Source organism: Aegilops tauschii, chromosome 4 (genome assembly GCF_002575655.3).
Source record: "Aegilops tauschii subsp. strangulata cultivar AL8/78 chromosome 4, Aet v6.0, whole genome shotgun sequence".
Classification (NCBI taxonomy): domain Eukaryota; kingdom Viridiplantae; phylum Streptophyta; class Magnoliopsida; order Poales; family Poaceae; genus Aegilops; species Aegilops tauschii.
The window spans coordinates 158267393-158286521 of record NC_053038.3 but is presented as its reverse complement, the minus strand read 5'-3'; positions in this window follow the sequence as shown (position 1 = coordinate 158286521).

The window sequence follows — 19129 nt, the reverse complement described above, 5'->3', positions numbered from 1 at the left end:
CCCATCCCCCCGCCGCCCCGGCCCCCCGCCGCCCCGCCTCCTCCACCGCCCCGCCCCGGCCCCCCGCCGGCCGAGCCCCCGCCGCCCCGCCTCCTCCACCGCCCCGCCCCGGCCCTCCGTCGCCGGCCCCGCCCCGGCCCTCCCCTACAGTGAGCCCCTCCTCCCTTTTTTCTTTTTTTTCTATTTTTTTGTTTTTTTTCTGTTTAAGTTTAGGTTTAATTAGTTTAAATAGTTTAGTTTTAATTAGTTTAGGTTTTTAGTTTAGGTTAGTTTAGGTTTAGGTTAAGTAGAAGGGGGAAGAAGAAGAAGAAGAAGAAGAAGAAGAAGAGGAGGAGGAGGAGGAGGAGGAGGAGAAGGAGAAGGAGAAGAAGAAGAAGAAGAAGAAGAAGAAGAAGAAGAGGAGGAGGAGGAGGAGGAGGAGGAGGAGGAGAAAGAAGAAGAAGAAGAAGAATAAGAAGAGGAGGAGGAGGAGGAGGAGACACCCCGAAGCCCCGACCCCGAAACAGCACCCCGACCCCGACACGGCACCCCGACACCGGCACGGCACCCCGACACCTACACGACACCCCGACCCCCGACACGACACCCCCGACACCCCGACCCCGAGAACCCGACCCCGACCTCGACCCCGACACCCCGACCCCGAGCCTGACCCGACACCCCGACCCCGACACTGACACGGCACCCCGACCCCGACCCGGCACCCCGACCCCCGACACCGACACGACACCCCGACCCCCGACACGACACCCCCGACACCCCGACCCCGAGACCCCGACCACGACCCCGACCCCGACACCCCGACCCCGAGCCTGACCCGACACCCCGACCCCGACACCGACACGGCACCCCGACCCCGAGCCGGCACCCCGACCCCCGACACCGACACAACACCCCGACCCCCGACACGACACCCCCGACACCCCGACCCCGAGACCCCGACCCCGACCCCGACCCCGACACCCCGACCCCGAGCCTGACCCGACACCCCGACCCCGACATGGCACCCCGACCCCGACCCGGCACCCCGACCCGACACCCCGACCCCGAGACCCCGACCCCGACACGGCACCCCGAGACCGACACGACACCCCGACCCCGACACGGCACCCCGAGACCGACACGACACCCCGACCCCCGACACGACACCCCCGACACCCCGACACCCCGACCCCGACACCCCGACCCCGACCCCGACCTCGACCCCGACCCCGACACCCCGACCCCGAGCCTGACCCGACACCCCGACCCGACACCGACACGGCACCCCGACCCCGACCCGGCACCCCGACCCCGAGACCCCGACCCCGAAAAGGTGTTCTTTGGCCCTCCAGAAGCCGACGGGTTCATATATTTGTGAATTATTAGTTAGGTCATATATCTTTCGATTTTGTTATGAAAAACATCATATATAATTGTGTTGATCGGGTAGTTTTAAATGTGCAGTTGTTTCATCGCTGCGAGGTTTGGTGTTCGACGACCTCGCCATGCGTTTGACGAGCTCTGCCCCTTCGTTCGTGGGTGAGCACAAATGACATGTCCTCCTCCCCCATTAATTATTTGATCTATTCCGATGAAACTTGATAGCTAGATATATATGTGTCTTGAATCATCAGTATGCGTAACCAATATGTGTCTCCCGTTCGAAAGCGTCATTGTTATAAATAGGCATGCATTTGCATATTTATAACCTTGATTCTTTTGAATTGTCCAACGCTATCCATGGACAGCCCGAGTATGTTTAGATTGGGTTCGTTTTCCCATATGCTTTGCTCCGGATCCGACGCATAAATTTCGTCAGTGCCTCCCCTGTTGTTCTCCGGGTACACATCCTCTCTGTTTATTGCAGAGACGTGTATCAGGAGAACAGCGGGGAGGTGCTGCCGAAATTTTGCGTAGGATCCGGGGCATAGCATGGGAAAATGTAACACCCCGCATGTAACTTGCCATAGTTGTAACTCCGACTCTTGCCATTTCCGGCTATGTGATATGTTTTTCCCTCCGTTGTCAGGTTTTGTCTTTCGTTTTGTATTTTGTCATGTCATGCATTTTCATATCATGTCATCATGCGCATTACTTTTGCATATGTGTTCGTCTCATGCATCCGAGCATTTTCCCCGTTGTCCGTTTTCCAATCCGGCGCTCCTATCTCCTCCGGTGCACCCCTCTAGTTTTCTTTCATGTGCGTGTGTCAAACTTTCTCGGAATGGACCGAGGCTTGTCATGTGGTCTTAATATACCACCCGGAGACTACCGGTCAAGTTTCGTTCCATTCGGAGGTCGTTTGGTACTCCAACGGTTAACCGGGCCTCCGCAATGTCCATTTGAGTATCCAACAAAAACCCCCTCCAAAACCAGCCCAAAGCCCACCAAACTCTCTTCCATGCTCTAGGTCGTTCGATCGCGATCGTGTGGGCGAAAACCGCACCTCATTTGGAGTCTCCTAGCTCCCTCTACCTATAAATGAGTGGGCATCCCGAAAAACGAAATCTCAGACGAAACCCTAACCCTTTCCCTCCGCGCCGCGCCGGACGCGTCCGCTCCGGCCGGACAACGTCCGCCGCGCGCCCGGCCAACCGGAGCGCGCCACGTCATCTCCACCGCCGCCCGGACCGCGCCGGCCCGCCGGGCCCGTGGCCGGCCCCCTCGGCCCGCTCCTCCGCGCCTCCCGTCGGCCGCCGCCGACTCCGCCGCCGCAGCGCGCCGCCGCGCCCGCCCGCCGGCCGGCCAGCCGCCTCCGCCGCCGCGCCGGCCACCGCCTCCTCCGGCGCCGCCCCCGCCGGCGGCCCCCTCCTCCGGTGCCGCCGCCTCGCCACCGGCCTCCGGCCCCTCGCCCGCCGGCCCCCTCTCCTCCTCCGGCCCGAGCCGGCGAGCTCGAGCTCCCGTTGACCGCGATCCAGATCTGGTCAAAGGTTGACCCGAAACCCCCCCTCCGTTTTGCTAAGTCTGAAAATTTTCTCAGCATATGCTCCTGTTCCCGATGCGATAACTTTGTGCATGTAGCTCCGATTCGCGCGTTTAATATGTCAAATTGTTCGTCTCGTGATGCTCTACATTTGGTTCAATTGCACCATGTTCATTAGAGGTCATCTTGATGCCCAAATCTTCGTTGGAAGAGGGCTAGTTGCTGTTAATCTCTGGTTCTTATCAGAACTTGGAGATTTGTCATTTTTGTATCATTTATTCTGTGCATCTTTTGAGCATGAACTCTACATGTGTTTTGAATTATGACATGCCATCTTTCCAGTGGTATGGTCCATGTATTTTTGTGGTCTTTTTGGTGACTAGCACAAGCATGCAAAGTAGGCCCCATAATAATTCTGATTTCAGGGACTTAGTGATTTCTCTAAGTTTTTGTCTGCTGTAACTTTGTTGCCATGTAAACTTGATGGTATAGAGAGATCCATGCAAATTTTGGAGTTGTTCAGTAAGGATGTTTTGTAGATATAGTTGCAATTGATCAATTCCTACAATTGTTTGCAATTTTAGAGTACAATAGAATGACTCAATCTTGCTCTACTTTTGCTATAAAATATTTCTGGCAGATTCTTAACATGGTATGCATTTTTGCCAAGCTTATTGTAGTTTATCCATACATGCTACGCAATTGTTATTGCCATGGATAGCTTCATAAACATGCCATCTTTCTGTAGGTATGCTTGGGTTGTCATGCATTGCTCTGTAGTGAGTGCATCAAGCTCACAAAGAGGCCTACATATTTATATTTCTGCCATGCTCTATTTTCTGCTAAGTCTGAAACCTGATAACGAAACTTGCTATGTTTGCATGCTTGCCATCATATCTTCTGGTCCTTTTTGGCTTATAGTCAGTAAGGGACTTTTGTCATGTGCATTTAGTAGAACACTACCATGCCTTGTTTTGCTATGTTAAGTTCCTGTACCATATTGATTTCGTGCTCCGAACATTGCTACCTGATGCTGATTTCTGCCATGTCCAGTTTTTCACTAAGTCTGTGAACCTGTAATCTTTTGCACTTTTGCCATGCTTGTTTGAGCTTGATATGTTGTGAACTAGCCGTAGCTCAGTGTTCATCTTTTGTCAAGAATCTCTTGTAGATTACTTCCATGTGCTTTGTAGCTATGTTGGGGTGCTGTAGCATTGTTACTTGTGGTATTTTAAGTGCTATCTTGCTGTTAACGCAGATTAGTGTCATTCTTGTTTTGCTTGCCATTTGCAAACCGTGCATCCGATTCCGGTGATCTTTATATCGATTTCGACCGAAATCATCTCATCTTTCCAGTGGCATGCTTGGTTTGACAAGTTACTGCCATGTTCATCTTTTTCCTTCCGGAGCACGCATACGCATCGCATATCATATCTTGCATATCATACATGTCTTGCATCATGTTGCTTGTGCATTTCTCGTTGTTGATTGTGGGTCCGTTTGTTTGTGTTCTTGTCTTGGGTAGAGCCGGGAGACGAGTTCGTGAACGAGGAACCTGTCGAGTACGCTTACGAGGATCAAGCTTTCGACAACTCTGAGAATCTTGCTGGCAAGATGACCACCCCTCGAAATCACTTCTATCTTTGCTATGCTAGTTGTTCGCTCTATTGCCATGCTCGCTACCTATCACTGGCTATATCATGTCTCCTATTTCAGCCATGTCAGCCCCTAACCATCCTTTCCTAGCAAACCGTTGTTTGGCTATGTTACCGCTTTTGCTCAGCCCCTCTTATAGCGTTGCTAGTTGCAGGTGAAGTTGAAGTTGTTCCATATCGGAACATGGACATGTTGGGATATCACAATATCTCTTATTTAATTAATGCATCTATATATTTTGGTTAAGGGTGGAAGGCTCGGCCTTATGTCTGGTGTTTTGTTCCACTCTTGCCGCCCTAGTTACTGTTATACCGGGATTATGTTCCTTGAGTTTGCGTTCCTTACGCGGTCGGGTGATTTATGGGACCCCCTCGACAGTTCGCCTTGAATAAAACTCCTCCAGCAAGGCCCAACCTTGGTTTTACCATTTGCGACCTATACCTTTTTCCCCCGGGTTTTCTAGAGCCCGAGGGTCATCTTTATTTTAAACCCCCGGGCCAGTGCTCCTCTGAGTATTGGTCCAAACTGTCAGCCGCCGGTGGCCACCAGGGGCAACTCTGGTCTGGCCTATCGAAAGCTTGGACAATCCGGTGTGCCCTGAGAACGAGATATGTGCAGCTCCTATTCGGATTTTTCGGCACATTCGGGAGGCTTTGCTGGTCTTGTTTTACCATTGCCGAGATGTCTTGTTAACCGGGATTCCGAGACTGATCGGGTCTTTCCGGGAGAAGGTTTATCCTTCGTTGACCGTGAGAGCTTATGATGGGCTAAGTTGGAACACCCCTGCAGGGTATTATCTTTCGAAAGCCGTGCCCGCGGTTATTAGGCAGATGGGAATTTGTGAATGTCCGGTTGTGGATAACTTGTCACTTGACCCAATTAAAATACACCAAGTGCGTGTGTAGCCGTGATGGTCTCTTCTCGGCGGAGTCCGGGAAGTGAACACGGTCTGTGTTATGTATGACGTAAGTAGGCGTTCAGGACCTCTTCTTGGTCATTGCTAGATGACGTCCGTTCCTTTGCTTCTCTTCTCGCTCTCATATGCGCAAGTTAGCCACCAAATATGTTTTTGCCGCTGCAGCTCCACCTCTTTGCACCATTCCCCCTTTAAACTTAAATAGTCTTGATCTCGCGGGTGTGAGATTGCTGAGTCCCCGTGACTCACAGATACTTCCAACACCAGTTGCAGGTGCCGACGATGCCAGTGCAGACGATGGCGTCGATCTCAAGTGGGAGTTCGACGAGGAACGTGGTCGTTATTATGTGTCTTTTCCTGATGATCAGTAGTGGAGCCCAGTTGGGACGATCGGGGATCTAGCATTTGGGGTTGTCTTATTTTCATCTGGATGTTGACCGTAGTCGGTCTATATGTTTGTATTTTGGATGATGTATGAATGATATTTATGTATTGTGTGAAGTGGCGATTGTAAGCCAACTCTTTATCCCATTCTTGTTCATTACATGGGATTGTGTGAAGATGACCCTTCTTGCGACAAAACCACTATGCGGTTATGCCTCTAAGTCGTGCCTCGACACGTGGGAGATATAGCCGCATCGTGGGCGTTACAGAAAATGAACCCAATCTAAACATACTCGGGTGGGATTAGGACCTATCATTACCTATTAGAGTGTAGGTTGCATGGACGTAATAAAATTGACAAAGTAGATCAACTGATGAATACATACATGGTGAATTATATATATATATTTGTTGTGTGTCTAGTAGCTCTGAAAGTCAAGATGAGTGATCGTGCGTGGATGTACACCGGTCACACTGGTCAGAACAAATGGAGCACTGAATGGTTCACAAAAACCAAGGGGTTTGTGCGAGCCGCATTTGCAAATGGCCAGAGGAAAACCTGGTGCCCCTGTTTACGGTGCGGCAATTGGGAAAAGAGGACAGAGGCTGAAATGGGCAAACACCTGCAGAAGAGTGGTTTTACGCCCGATTATACGGTGTGGACATTTCATGGTGAGTCTGCCCAACGTGACCGAGCAGAGGTGGATCGTCGTCGCACCGACGAGCATGGTACCGGTATGGAAAACATGGTGCAAGACTTTGATGATGCCCGGGATTCGGACGAGGAGATGGAGGAATCTGCAAAGGCCTTCAATGAAATGTTGGAGTCTTCAAAACGTCCGCTCCATGAGCACACTGAGCTTTGTCAGTTGGATGCCATCTCACAAGTAATGGCTCTGAAGGCTCAGTTCAACTTGGGCAGAGAATGCTACGATGCAATGATGACAGTATTTGGACGCTTTCTACCCAAAGGCCATGTAATGCCTGCAAACCTGTACCAGTCGGACAAAATCCTCCGTGCACTGAAGATGCCCTATGATAAGATACATGCCTGTGAGAAAGGATGTGTCTTGTTTAGGCTTGACTATGCGGACTTGAACTGTTGTCCCATTTGCAAGTCTTCCAGGTATGTTGTGGTAGACGACGGTATGGGTGAGAAGACACAGACCAAAATCCCCGTTAGTGTTCTTCGGTATATGCCAATCATACCAAGACTTCAACGTCTTTTCATGGTCGAAGAGACGGCCAGACAGATGACATGGCACAAAACGGGCAAAAGAACCGAACTAGATGCAGATGGGAATCTGATGATTGTACACACATCGGATGGTGTTGCGTGGAAAAAGTTTGATGAATTACATGGTGACAAAGCGGCAGATCCGAGGCATCCTCGAGTCGGCATCAGCACGGATGGGTTCAGTGTGTTTGTTATGACGGCGGCCCAATACAGTTGTTGGCCCGTATTTGTCTTTCCACTTAATCTCCCCCCCGGACAGATTATGCAAAGAAAGAACATTTTCCTGACGTTGATAATTCCAGGGCCCAACTATCCGGGGAAAAATATGAATGTGTACATGCAACCGCTTAAGGACGAATTGCAAGAAGCCTGGGATAATGGGTTCAAGACATACGATGCCTATAGCAAACGGAACTTCATAATGCGTGTCTGGTACATGTACTCGACGCATGACTTGCCGGCGTATGCGCTATTCGTTGGCTGGTGTGTGCATGGAAGGTTCCCGTGCCCCACATGCAAGGGAGCTCTTGAGTTTCGTTGGCTTCAGGCCGGTCGCACGTTTTCTTGCTTCAACATGCATAGAGAGTTCCTAAATCCTCGCCATAAGTTCAGGAAAGACAAGAAGAACTTCATCAGAGGTAGAGTTGTCAAAAACTCTGCACCACATGCATTGACAGGCCAACAGACCCTGGATCAGTTAAACGCTCTCGAGCCAGATCCCGAGCGTCCAGGGTACTTCAAGGGGTATAATTCTAAGCACGCCTGGACTCACAAAACATGCTTATGGGATCTGCCTTACTTCAAAGACCTCCTTTTCCCACACAACATCGACGTGATGCACACTGAGAAGAATATCGCCGAGGCACTTTTTGGTACATTGTTCGGCATAGATGGGAAGTCAAAGGATAATACTAAGGCTAGAGTCGATCTGGAGGCGCTATGTGATAGGCCGTTACAAAACATGAAAGAACCGAAAGGAAAGCAGAACTGGACGAAGCCAAAGGCATGGTTCAATCTTGGAAGGCCGGCTATGAGGGAAATTATCTTGTGGGTGAAAATGCAGTTGATGTTCCCCGATGGGTATGCAGCGAATCTACATAGGGGAGCCAGTCTTCATAAATTGAAGATATTTGGTCTCAAGAGTCATGATTGGCACATATGGATTGAGCGGGTAATACCGGTGATGTTGCGTGGCTTCATCCCTGAGGATGAATGGCTAGTACTGGCAGAACTCAGCTATTTCTTCCGTGTTCTTTGTGCGAAAGAACTATCGCCTAGCGTGCTAGAAGAAATGGAAGAGTTGGCGCCGGAGTTGATCTGCAAGTTAGAGAAGATCTTTCCACCGGGCTTCTTTAATCCAATGCAACATTTGATTTTGCATCTCCCGACCGAGCCAAGATTGGGGGGGCCCGTGCAAAATCGTTGGTGCTACCCAACTGAGAGGATGCAGAAGACGCTTCGACAAAAATGTAAAAATAAACGTAGAATTGAAGCATCGATGGCTGAGGCATTCATCACTGAGGAGGCGGCAAACTTCGTGACAGCACACTACGAAGCCAAAAATCGTCATTTGCATAATCCGAAGCCTCGGTACAATGCTGACGACCCTAAAAAGGGTGGATCCAACCTCAGCCTATTCAAAGGGAATCTCGCACCAGCCAGTGTTTCAAATCTAGTATCTTTGGATAACGAACAATGGCGGACCATTTCGTTGTATATCTTCAACAACCTGATAGAAGTGCGGCCGTACATCGAGTAAGTTCTCGGTACATAGTTTCGCAACTTCTATTTCCTTTGAACTGCTCTTATTCCTGGATATTTCATACAGTCGATACGTCGCCTTATTCTCGTATGGAGCGGTGATCCAAAAGGATTCTGTCGAAGAGTATGAGGTTCTCGCAAAGCAAGGTGGCGGCTATCCCGGTTTCATCTCTTGGTTCAAACAAACGGTAATTTCTATTAGACTTGTAGGCTAATTTGTAGGTGGCTATCCCGGTTTCATTCGCTAATTTGTGCGTAATGCAACAATCCTTTCATATTAAACTTGTAGGCTAATTCAGAGTCTATGGACGCCGAATTGAGACAAGTCGCTAATGGTTTTGACTATAAGGTCCGTTCATTTGACAAATACGACATCAACGGGTATCGCTTTCGTACCTATGGCAAAGAGCTATCTATGGCCGACCGAAAGTCTACAAATTGTTGTGTATCTGCTATCGGCGAAGGAGGTACCGAGTATTATGGGAGAGTTGAAGCAATTTATGAACTTCTATTCTATGGTGAAAACCCACCGAATGTCGTAGTCTTCAAATGTTATTGGTTTCAGCCGAAGGAGACTAGAAGAACTCATGAACATATAGGGCTAGTTGAAATCAACCAAAGCACCCATTTAGATGTTCCTGATGTCTATATTACGGCTCAACAGGCGACCCAAGTATTCTATCTACCGTGGGCCTGCCAAACTAATCCAAATCTGAAAGGTTGGGATGTCGTTTATGAAGTGCCGCCACGTGCTAGACTATCTCCCCCAAAGGAAGAGGATTATGAACCTCACATTAACCCAGACACATATGAAGGAGAATTCTTCCAAGAGACACGTCTTTCCAAAAAGCGTTTCAAGAACCGCTATACTTCACCCCAAAACATTGAAGTAGACAGCGACAGTGAATCCGACATCACCCCAGAGGATGAACAAGAAGAGCCGGAACAAGAAGAGGTTACTGCTGCGGATGACCTGTCATTGCTTGACCGATTACGTCAAGGTGGCCTTGCACATGTTGATGCCACTTAACCCTATGAGCCCGTCATTGATTATAGTGATGATGATGATTATGCATTTATTGATGATACTGATCGAGATTATTAGTAGTGTCAGGTATTAAATTTTTTAATGTTGTACTTGATGATGATACACTTAAGTGATACACATATTATTATTCATGTCGGTCTTTTTGTTATGTTGTACTAATTTCGTTTACTATTTGTCATGGCAGGTGTTGAAAGATGGTGGGCGCTGGTCGGGAGCGCGCCAAGGCCCCTTCTTCCTTGGCGCGTGGTCTGAGGTCTTCGATTCCAGACGTACCTCTTCGCCGAGCGTTGCTGGACAGTATGTCCACACCGCCGGGCCCTTCTTCGTCCACCGCGGTGCCCAGCAGGGGACGAGGTAGGAAGAGAGGACGTGGGGCACGTGGTCGCGGGAGAGGAGGTAGGGTGACTGCTAGGGAGCCTTCCTCGCCGCCACCCCCAGCTGTTTCACCCGAGCACGTGACTGCTAGGGTGGACTCGTCCGAGGAGGAGGCTACACGGACTCCGGTCCACGAGCCTCCAGTCCACGGGTCTTGGGCCCACGAGCCTCGGGTCGACTGGCCTTCGGCCCACGAGAGTTCGGCCCACGAGACCCCGGAGGAGCACACGTCCGGATGGGGTACCTGGCCGGATCAGCCCGAGGAGCCGAGTGGCCATGCTGATGATGGCGGGGAGCCGACTGATCTTGAGGAGGAGGGTGGCACCGTCTACCAGCGTGGTGCTACACGGCTCCCGTCCGTGCCGGCGACCCGCGAGCAGAGGTGGTTGATCTTCCCTGATGGGGAGAGGTACGTAAGTGCATTTAATATTTTTGTACCTTCTGCATTCACGTTTCTTCAAATAACTAATGCGTTGGCCTTGTCATGCTGCAGGGGTTGGGACCACCATCATAGTGTCCGCCGGCCCAACTCCGTCCTTGGAGTTCTTTGCCGGCAAAACTTCCCAGGGTTTGTCACGTTGCCTGGTGAGGGTCGGCTTCCAGAGCTTGGGTTGAGCTGGGAGAACTACGTGGCTGCCCCGGCCCCGCCGGATGTCATTATCGACGGTGTCGTGTGCGACACGAGGGCAGACATGGTGATCAGGACGTTCTGGGTAATTTCTCCTTTACACATTTCAAAATCTTCAACTAGCTAGTTATTAATTGTACTAATCAATATTGTCTCATTTGATTGCAGACATTCTACAGGTGTGAGGAGGGATACGAGGAGGAGTGCGCAAATGTTATCCAGAACGTCTGCAAGCGCCTACTCCAGAACTTACGGCACGAGGCTCGGGTGTAGGCTGTTCGAGACTACTACGCCTTGCGTGGTATCAAGAAGCCCAAGCCGGCGTGCCGCGATAAGTTCCTGAGTAAGGAGCAGTACATGAAGGTAATTCTTAAGGCCTTCTACTTAAGTTCCTTCATTTAGTAATTCATAGCCGTAGCGCTCAGGTTTCTATTTGCTAACTTAGGCGCCTCCGAGATGGTGTGCGGATCGGATGGATTGTTGGGAGGTGTTGGTCGATGAGTGGTGCTCACAAGAATGGCTAGCCCTCCACAACCAGGCCAAGGACAAACGTGCCCAAATGGAAGGTGTGCCACACCATCAAGGCAGCTCCAACTTATATCAGTTCGGGCGCAACTGGGTATGTGGTTTGCTTCATGATTCATGCAATTCATTCATCATGCTAGCTTGAGCCCTTTAATTACTAATTTTCATTGTTTCTCTCTTTCAGGCACGCCACAATAAGGCGGATAAGGTGCCAGAGGTGTACGACCTGTATGCCATGGCCCACACTGGCTCTTACAAGAAAGTCAAGGCTTTCTCTCAGTCTGACCTCGATGATGCAAACAACTTCACCAACATCTCCTCCCACAACAAGCTCGTGAGATATAGAGATGAGGGGAAGGCGAGGAAAGGGGAGGACTTTAACCCGAGCCAGGGTCCCATTGATCCAGAGCTGGTGATGATATCTGGTGGCGGGAGGTCCCATGGCTCCATAGCCATTGGAGATGGACTTATCCGTTGTCCTAGCACTCTCCCGGAGATCAAGGCGCGCCAGTCGAGCTCCGCTCCTGAGATAAGGCCTCGTGAACAGCCAGTGCAACTCGCCATCAAGGTTAGTGATACGTACTCAGCTATCTTTCTCCATTACATTGTGTGCGCTTCCATCAATGATTACAAATGGTCATGTGAGTGGTGTTGCAGGCTGCTATACAGAGTGAGAGAGATAGAACGGAGAAACTTCTGGCGGAGGCGGCGGAGAGGCAGCGGGAGTTGGAGGAGAGGACGACAAAGATGATGGAGGAGGAGAGGGCACGGAATGACATGCAGGCAAGGGCCATGTACGAGCTCCTTGTGGTAAGTTTCTTCTGCAGATTAGCCAAAACATTCATGTAGTGTTTGTCTCATTACTAACTAGTATGACTGAGTCGTCAAAACCAAATGTGCAGTCTGTGTGCGAGAAGACCGGTCAGACCGCTCCGCCGATGCCAGTGATTGCTCCTGGGACCACGGTGAGTTTAATTTGAATGGACATTACTTGCTAGTCTTAACATTTGAGTGTCATAATGCTAACGAGACATTGGAAATGATCTTTGGTGCAGCTTAACTCCAGAAACGCATCGCATGATCCTTCTCCAGCTACCGGCACTAGCCAGCCCGCTCCTACACCTCCCTGATCACGGTAAGTTTCTCTAGTGTTTTGCTTAACAAATGCATAAAGACCTAGACTTAGCTTTATTTCCTCCAATATGCTTACCATAATGACCTAGAGTTAGCTTCTTTTCCTCCAAAATGACTTAATAAGCTTACTGACCTCATAAACCATCCATTTTACCTAAGTTAGCTCTAAAAGGATATGTACTTAGCTTACTTATGTCAAAAATTGCATAATTAGCTCATAAACGACCCATTTCACCTAGGTTAACTCATAAACGACCCATTTCACCTAGGTTAGCTCATAAACGAACCATTTCACCTAGGTTAGCTCATAAACGACCCATTTCACCTAGGTTAGCTCATAAACGACCCATTTCACCTAAGTTAGCTCAAAAAGATCCATTTCAACTAAATTAGCTCATAAATTATCCATTTCACCTAAGTTAGCTCAAAAACGATCCATTTCAACTAAATTAGCTCAAAAATGATCCATTTCAACAAAGTTAGCTCAAAAACTATCCATTTCAACTAAGTTAGCTCAAAAACGATCCATTTGACCTAAGTGAGCTAAAAAACGATCCATTTCACCTTAGTTACCTCAAAAACGATCCATTTCAACTAAGTTAGCTCAAAAACGATCCATTTCAACTAGGTTAGCTCCAAAATGACCCATTTCACCTTACTTAGCTCAAAAACTATGCCCTTCACCTTAGTTAGCTCATAAACGACCCATTTCAACTAAGTTAGATCATAAATGATCCATTTCAACTAAGTTAGCTCATAAACAACCCATTTCAACTTAGTTAGCTCATATATGATCCATTTCACCTAAGTTAGCTCATAAATGACATATACTTCTTGTTCTAGTCTTCTTCTTGTTCTAGTCACCTATTTCTAACTTTCTTATTTACCATTTTGCAGATTTCATTCACTTGATGGAAGCTAGCTTGCTATGATGGAGTGCTTGCTTTTCCTTTGATGAAACTTTGCATTGTATCTAGCTTGCTATCTTCATGACACTTTGCATTGTAATATATATATGGATGGAACAATGTGTATGGATGGAACTTCCTTATGTATGAACAATGTGTATGGATGAAACTGATGTGATATGTGATATGAAACTTATGTGCTAGATATGTGTTGGATATGTGCTGGATATGAAACTTATATATATGATATGTGCTGCAAATTGTGGGATTTAATAAAAAACAGAAAAAACAGACAATATGCAGGCTCTTTGCCGTCTTCCACCGACGGCAAAGAGCTCTTTGCCGTCTGCCGCGGACGGCAAAGAAGCCACGTGGCAGCCAACTGTGCTTCCTGGGAGCTGACCCATTTGGTCAGTTTGCCTACAGTGGCAGACGGCAAAGACTTTGCCGTCCGTGGCAGACGGCAAAGAACCTGCACTTTGCCATCAGTGGCAGACGGCAAAGAACCTGCCATCTAGTGACGTGTAGATGACATCATAAGGCGGACGACAAAGACCAAAGGCTCTTTGCCGTCTGCGGCGGACGGCAAAGGTCTGCCGTTAGCCACTTAACGGACTGACAGCGCAAATATTGCCGTCCGCCCTCTTTGCCGTCCGCCGCAGACGGCAAAGAGCCTTTGCCGTCCGCCGCCAGGAAGCAGACGGCAAAGCAGCTGTTTACCGTAGCCTTCTTTGCCGGAGCCTTTTGCCGTCCGCGGCTCACGGCAAAGGTCTTTGCCGTCCGCCTTTCGAGCCTTTGCCGTCCGCCATGGCAGACAGCAAAGTAGCTGTTTCCTGTAGTGTGAGTTTAATTTTTCCAAGTTTAGTAGAAATCTTCATGAAAAAGAATTGCCTAGTAACAATGAATTAATTGGTCTTGCTTCTATTGATGTACCACCTACTGATCCTTTAGAACAAGATTTGCTAGACCATGAAAATGATTTAAATATGCATGAAAGAAACGAAATAGATAAAATTTTCTTTGAACAACGTCCTCTGCTTAAACACAATTTGCCTATTGAAACTCTAGGAGGTCTCCTCCACCTAAAGGTCATCCTGTGTTTGAATTAAAACAATTGCCAGACACTTAGAATTATTCTTATCTTGATGAAAATAAGATATATTGCTACCTCTTGAGCATGAATTGGTTTTCCCTTGAAGAGAAAAGGGTGATGCAGCAAAGTAGCGTATGTATTTCCCTCAGTTTTTGAGAACCAAGGTATCAATCCAATAGGAGACTACATGCAAATCGCCTAGTACCTGCACAAACAATCAAGAACCTTGCAACCAACGCGATAAAGGGGTTGTCAATCCCTTCACGGCCACTTGCAAAAGTGAGATCTGATAAAGGTAATAAGATAAATATTTATGGTATTTTTGTTGTATAGATTGGAAAATAAAGATTGCAAAATATACGGAGACAGAAATTGCTAGTTGACGGGAAACTAATATGATGTAAAATAGACCCGGGGGCCATAGCTTTCACTGGTGGCTTCTCTCAAAATAGCAGATACAACGGTGCATAGTTATGATGATATCTAAGGCAATGATCATGAGTATAGGCATCATGTCCTTGCCAAGTAGACCGAAACAATTACTATTACTCCACACATCGACCGCTATCCGGCATGCATCTAGAGTATTAAGTTCATAAGAATGGAGTAACGCTTTAAGCAAGATGACATGATGTAGAGGGATAAGCTCAAGAAATATGATATAAACCCCATCTATTTATCCTCGATGGAAACAATACAATACGTGTCGTTTCCATTTCTGTCACTGGGATCGAGCACCGCAAGATTGAACCCAAAGCTAAGCACTTCTCCCATTGCAAGAAAGATCAATCTAGTAGGCCAAACTAAACCGATAATTCGAAGAGACTTGCAAAGATATCAAATCATGCATTTAGGAATTCAGAGAAGAACCAAATAATATTCATAGATAATCAAGTTCATAAACCCACAATTCATCGGATCTCGGCAAACACACCGGAAAAGAGTATTACATCGAATAGACCTCCAAGAACATCGAGGAGAACTTTGTATAGAGATCAAAAGAGAGAGAAGAAGCCATCTAGCAAATAACCATGGACCCGAAGGTCTGTGGTAAACTACTCACACATCATCGGAGAGGCTATGGTGTTGATGTAGAAGCCCTCTGTGATCGAACCCCCCTCCGGCAGATCACCGGAAAAGGCCCCAAGATGGGATCTCATGGGTACAGAAGGTTGTGGCGGTGGAAAAGTGGTTTCTTGGCTCCCCTGGATGTTTTCAGGGTATAAGAGTATATATAGGCGAAAGAAGTAGGTCGGTGGAGCTACGAGGGGCCCACGAGGGTGGGGGCGCGCCTACCCCCCGGGGCGCGCCCTCCTGCCTCATGGCTGCCTTGTTGCTTCCTTGACTTCGACTCCAAGTCTCCTGGGTTGCGTTTGTTCCAAAAAAGATCCTCGTGAAGGTTTCGTTCCGTTTGGATTCTGTTCGATATTCCTTTTCTGTGAAACACTGAAATAGGCAAAAAAACAGCAATTTGCATTGGGCCTTCGGTTAATAGGTTAGTCCCAAAAACAATATAAAAGAGCATAATAAAGCCCATTAAACATCCAAAACAAATAATATAATAGCATGGAACAATAAAAAATTATAGATACGTTAGAGATGTATCAAGCATCCCCAAGCTTAATTCCTGCTCGTCCTCGAGGAGGTAAATGATAAAACAGAATTTTTGATGTGGAATGCTACCTCACATAATTTTTCAATGTAATTCCCTTTTATCGTGGCATGAATGTTCAGATCCAAAAGATTCTAGACAAAGTTCTAATATTGACATAAAAATAGTAATACTTCAAGCATGCTAACCAAGTAATTATGTCTTATCAAAATAACATAGCCAAAGAAAGCTTATCCCTACAAAATCATATAGTTTGGCCATGCTTCATTTTCTTCACGCAAAATGCTCCCATCATGCACAACCCCGATGACAAGCCAAGCAATTGTTTCATACTTACCCTTTTCAAACTCTTTCAACTTTTACGCAATATATGAGCGCAAGCCATGGACACAGCACTATGGGTGGAATAGCATATGATGATGGGGGTTATGTGAGAAGAGAAAAAAGGAGAAAGTCTCACATTGACGCGGCTAATCAACGGGCTATGGAGATGCCCATCAATTGATGTCAATACGAGGAGTAGGGATTGCCATGCAACGGATGCACTAGAGCTATAAATATATGAAAGCTCATCAAAAGAAAATAAATGAGTGTGCATCCAACTTGCTTGCTCACGAAGACCTAGGGCATTTTGAGGAAGCCCATCATTGGAATATACAAGCCAAGTTCTATAATGAAAAATTCCCACTAGTAAATGAAAGTGACAAAATAAGAAACTCTCTATCATGAAGATCATGGTGCTATTTTTGAAGCACAAGTGTGGAAAAGGATAGTAACATTGTCCCTTCTCTCTTTTTCTCTCATTTTTTTAATTTTTTTATTTGGGCCTCTTTGGCCTCTCTTTTTTTATTTGGGCTTCTTTGGCCTCTTTTTTTTCATCTGGAGTCTCATCCCGACTTCTGGGGGAATCATAGTCTCCATCATCCTTTCCTCACATGGGGCAATGCTCTAATAATGAAAATCATCACACTTCTATTTACTTACAACTCAAGAATTACAACTCGATACTTAGAACAAAATATGACTCTATGTGAATGCCTCCGGCGGTGTACCGGGATATGCAATGAATCAAGAGAGACATGTATGAAAGAATTATGAAGGTGGCTTTGCCACAAATACGATGTCAACTACATGATCATGCAAAGCAATATGACAATGATGGAACGTGTCATAATAAACAGAACGGTGGAAAGTTGCATGGCAATATATCTCGGAATGTCTATGGAAATGCCATAATAGGTAGGTATGGTGGCTATTTTGAGGAACATATAAGGAGGCTTATGTGTGATAGAGCGTATCATATCACGGGGTTTGGATGCATCGGCGAAGTTTGCACCAACTCTGAAGGTGAGAAAGGGCAATGCACTGTACCGAAGAGGCTAGCAATGATGGAAGGGTGAGAGTGCATATAATCCATGGACTCAACATTAGTCATAAAGAAATCACATAGTTATTGCAAAAATCTACAAGTCATCAAAACTAAGCACTACGCGCATGCTCCTAGAGGGATAGATTGGTAGGAAAATACCATCGCTCGTCCCCGACCGCCACTCATAAGGAAAGCAATCAAAGAACACCCCATGCTTCATATTTGTCACACAACGTTTACCATACGTGCATCCTACGGGACTTGCAATCCTCAACACAAGTATTTCTCAATTCCACAATTAGCCAACTAGCATGACTCTAACATTCCCACCTTTATATCTCAAAACAACTATCAAGTATCAAACTTCTCATAGTGTTCAATGCACTCTATATGAAAGTTTTTATTATACCCATCTTGAATGCCTATCATATTAGGACTAATTTTATAGCCAAAGCAAATTACCATCCTGTTCTAAAAGACTCACAAAATAATATAAGTGAAGTATGAGAGATCAATAATTTCTATAAAATAAAACCACCACCATTCTCTAAAAATGTATAAGTGAAGCACTAGAGCAAAATTTATCTAGCTCAAAAGATATAAGTGAAGCACATAGAGTATTCTAATAAATTCGAATTCATGTGTGTCTCTCCCAAAAGGTGTGTACATCTAGGATCACTGTGCTAACTAAAGATCAAAGACTCAAATCATGCAAGACGCTCCAAGCAAAACACAAATCATGTGGTGAATAAAAATATAGCCTCGAGTAAAGTTATTGATAGACGAAGACGAAAGAGGGGATGCCTTCCGGGGCATCCCAAGCTTAGGCTTTTGGTTGTCCTTGAATTTTACCTTGGGGTGCCTTGGGCATACCCAAGCTTAGGCTTTTGCCAATCCTTGTTCCAAAATCCATCAAATCTTTACCAAAAACTTGAAAACTTCACAACACAAAACTCAAACAGAAAATCTCATGAGCTCCGTTAGTGAAAGAAGAAAAATCACCACCATAAGGTACTGTAATGAACTCATTCTTAATTTATATAGGTTTTAGACCTACTGTATTCCAACTTCTTTATGGTTCATACCCCCCGATACTAGCCATAGATTCATCAAAAGAAGCAAACACACGAAAAACAGAATCTGTCAAAAACAGAACAGTCTGTAGTAATCTGTATCAAACGTATACTTCTGGAACTCCAAAAATTCTGAAATAAATTGGTGGACGTGAGGAATTTGTCTATTAATCATCTGCAAAAAGAATCAACCTAATATCGCTCTCCAGTAAAACATGGCATCTAATCTCGTGAGCGCTAAAGTTTCTGTTTTTTTACAGCAAGATCGCAAAGACTTCACCCAAGTCTCCCAACGGTTCTACTTGGCACAAACACTAATTAAAACATAAAACCACGTCTAAACAGAGGCTAGATGAATTATTTATTACTAAACAGAACCAAAAAGCAAGGAACAAAAATAAAATTGGGTTGCCTCCCAACAAGCGCTATCGTTTAACGCCCCTAGCTAGGCATTGATAATTTTAATGATGGTCACATCAAAGACAAGAATTAAAGCACAAAGAGA